The following is a 4,061-nucleotide window of genomic DNA, read 5'->3' as shown; positions in this document are numbered from 1 at the left end:
TTGTGATGCGTATTTTAAAATTTAACTTTAATCTGTTTTTGGTTTCTTTTTTCTTCACTGAGAAGGAAACAGTCTCATAATATATCAATAAAATGCTTATCGCAACAACTATATCTCTTTCTATTTTTTTTTTCTTTTACCTCAGTACTTTTTACTGGTTCATATTATCTAATAAGAACTGTTTTCTTGTCAACTTCGCGCCACAGGATGAAGTTCTCCCAACTTAGCTTCTGAGGTAACAATAGTTCTTGAATGGGATAGAGGCAGTGAGCCCTATGAAGCACCATTTTTGAACTTGGACTGTCTAAGCAGCAATTATCCTTCAGTAACTGTTCATGACTGACTGACCAGAGTTAGTGAGGGAGCGGGATCCCAATGGTCACTAGGATGGTGTCATTGGAGGTTTATGTGGTTAGAGATAGATTGAATCACTTCAGAAGAGGTCATAGAGAGAATGGTGGCAGAATGAAAGCTAGTTGAAAAGGTGAGTGAGTGGAGACAGAACATATTCTTTTGTAGAATCTTGTGAAAAGGACATACATTCCTTTGGAGAACTGTAGGAAAGGGAACACATACCTTTTCAGAGAATCACAGGAGATAGAACATTTCATCTTTTTGATTCATATGGAGTGAGAACGCGTATAACAGTAACACACCACATACTTTCACCCAAAATGCAAATAATCTTTGGTTCATTGGTCATATGCCCAGGACTTTCTGAGTAGACTGTTAGTATGGAATGGGTCATGACAAACTACCGAATTTTTGGTCTCGGCATCCTCATTAGACCAAAAATTATCTCATCCAATAAATCTGACCCAAGTTAGTTTCAAGCACTCTCTTAGCTTGCACCCACTTGGTAGTGTTCCTGGGTTGATTTTGATATTAGCTGAAACACTATGGGTCCTCTCGCCTAAAAGTGCTAGCTGAAGGCAATTTCTGGATTCATGAGATCTAGTAATATACTTAATACCTTTCCATACTACTAATGTGAGATGGGGTTAGGACTAAACATCCCCTCGTGAACAATTATTTGGAAAGGGAATGTGTCCCTTTTTCTACATGGGATACTTTTGCAAAGAAGGATATACTATAATGCTACTGCTAAGGGGGACGCTACTATTATTGGTTTATCTTAGGGGTCTTCGGAAACAACAAAAGTTGCTTTTTTAATTCGTCTATCCTTCTTGCTCCAGTAAAAAAGCCATCAAAGAGAGGTTTCTACCAAGCTCTTCTTTCATAATAGCTTCTTAATGGGAGAAAAAAGAAAAAAAAATAAGTTGACCCTAATCTGTCTCATTTGGGTCTGACATGTCATCTCTCAATTTCAGTTGTTCGAGATGTTTCTTGATGCTTGTCATATGAAAATTTTGTAGGTTAGCTTTAATTTATAAGGATTAGCATTGAAAATGAAATTAGATCAGCTTTCTCTAGTTACTAGATTATTTCAATTAAATATGTTGTGCAGCTGAAGTTTGTTTATGCATTGTGTTCGCATCTGGGTCCGCTTTGTCAAAGCAATGGCCTAATAACTGGCTTCAGATTCTTCATTCTGACATGAGTACTGCTTGGTGAAAAGTTGCATTTTTATATTAATTCAAATCTTCATGGTCTATGACTGATAATTTTATGTTAGTTTTGTTTCTCTTTCTAAATCAAGTTTATTTACTATAGTCCCTATTGGTTGTGAGTGTTGTTAAGTATGGCTATAGACTAAACTTGTGGCAACATCTATGGAAAATAACTGAAAATAACTGTGGTTCAAGGTCAGTCTAGTTTTCTTTTTTCTTCTTTTCAACTGAACTTTAGCAATGGTAAAAGCAAAATAGGGATATTTACAGAATATCACGATGAAAATAATGGGGCTTGAGAATATATATCCAGAGAAACACAATGTTTATCAATACTCTTCAATTGTGTTCAAAATAGAAGGTTGCAGTTTCTGCAGCATAAATTAATTGGTAAAAAAAATGGTATATTTCTTACGGGTAACCACGGGAAAAGTCAATTCCATATATGTAAAGAGAAAGCTTTGTTACTAATAGACATTACAAAATGAAATGAATCACAGCGCTTTGCTACCATATATCCACGAGGTGTTAATTGCCTTGCAAATTGTATGTTATGGCATTATATTTTTCGTTTAGTGGTGTCCTCAAAAAATTCCCTCTCTCTCTCTCTCTCTACACACACACAAACACGCATTGACCTCTTATTCACATTTTCACTTAGCATGAGCAGTCAGACCTCATGACAGGAGGTCTACGGTCCCCTGTACTTATCACATGCTATCTCTAGGAACAGGTGCTTCCAAGATAATACTGGATAAGGATTGTGAAAAAGTATGCAGACTTCTGTATCTATGGTTGTGTCCCTCGCAAAAGACAGATCACATAAACAATATGCATGTGACAACTCCAATCAGTGAATTGTTTTCACCATAATATGAAATGCGTGCACTCGTACACACACACACACACACATATATATTGTATGCATTTGTGTCGACATAGGTAACGTGATATATCAGTTGTGCATATTCTATATGGGACTGTTTAGGCAATAGCGAGGTTAGTATTTGATTTGTTATGTGGAGCCATAACTTGGAGACTAATTTGCTTATGATTGCTAATCTTAATCTGGTTAGAGTTTAAGGCCTTAAATGATACTGTATGATTGACAGGAGATGCTTGTACTGTGTCGTTGATAATGCTTCCTATATGTGTAGCTTTAAGTTGCAAAGTTGCAAAAATGGTCTACATGAGTTGACTGGTTATTAGCCATGCCTAGTGGTTTAGTAGTATCCAGATGCTTTCTTCAGTATCTCAATTGCTTAGGATTTATTAGTAGTCGATTGCTTTCTCTAGTATCTCCCTCTATTCATCGGGCTTTAGTAGTATTTAGTTGAAGTATCTCGGTTCATTGAGGTTTAACAGTTTTAGTTGAAGGTATTTGGTTTAGCATTCATACGAAAGAGGAAATGAACTTAAAACATTTCCAAATTCGATCTTCTTGTGAACAGAAAAATGTAGTTGAATTTATGGGAGTTTCTACTGAACTTTTTTGGGTTGTGAGACACACTTTGATAAAATTCAATCCATATTGAAACACTACTGTCTCGGGCACAATTTGGCACCTAAAAAAAAAAAAAAATTCATCAGTCTGCCGGCCCTCGAGATTTCAGTCCTACCAACAAACATATTTGGAAAGTTGTCACGCTTGTCGTGCTGACAAGGGCAGAGGAAATTAAAGCAAGTAGGCCTATAGGCCTATGAACTGATCCAAGACTTTGACCGCCAAAAATCCATAAAGCAAAAAGGCTCTTTTGGATCGATGGGCATACTTTCAGCAACCCCACACATGAGAAGAAAAAGGTAATAATTAATCGAAAGGAATCTTTGAAGGATATGTCTCATCTTATTTACAACTCAAATGGATTGCTCTTTTGGGTCGATGGGCATACTTTCAGCAGCCCCACAGATGAGAAGGTGATAATTAATCTAAAGGAATCTTTGAAGGATATGTCTCATCTTATTTACAACTGGAGAACTCTTCCCAATATTATTGCTGGCTCTTTATTTGAGTCTCAATCACCTATTAATGATTCAGTGCTTTCGCTAATGGGTCATATATATTTGCCCTGCTGGCAAGGGCAAGAAATTAAAGCGAAAAGGCTGATGAGCTAATCGAAAAATGACTGAAAGATTCCATAAAACAAAAAGTTCTGGGTTTGATGGTCATATTTCAACGCCACCACACTCCAGCCATTTATGTATGTTAAAAATATGTAAAATATATTCTTCCAACACGCGCACGCATATGATGTAAATGTGTAATACGTGTGTGTGTGTGTGATGTACTTAAAACAAGGGGTTGGTGTTAGTGATTGTTGGAAATAGGGACATGTTGATTTGGTTTGATACTATGTTAAATAAATTGTTCATCATTAGTCTTTCATTCAAAAATATTTGAAGTGGAAAAGTGATGATTTAACATTTTATTAGTTGGCATGTGGATACCATATTGCATTGGACAAAACCACAACTTATCAAATTTAAATC

Source organism: Diospyros lotus, unplaced genomic scaffold (assembly GCF_014633365.1).
Source record: "Diospyros lotus cultivar Yz01 unplaced genomic scaffold, ASM1463336v1 superscaf1, whole genome shotgun sequence".
Taxonomy (NCBI): Eukaryota; Viridiplantae; Streptophyta; class Magnoliopsida; order Ericales; family Ebenaceae; genus Diospyros; species Diospyros lotus.
Note: the sequence above shows the minus strand (reverse complement) of the source record.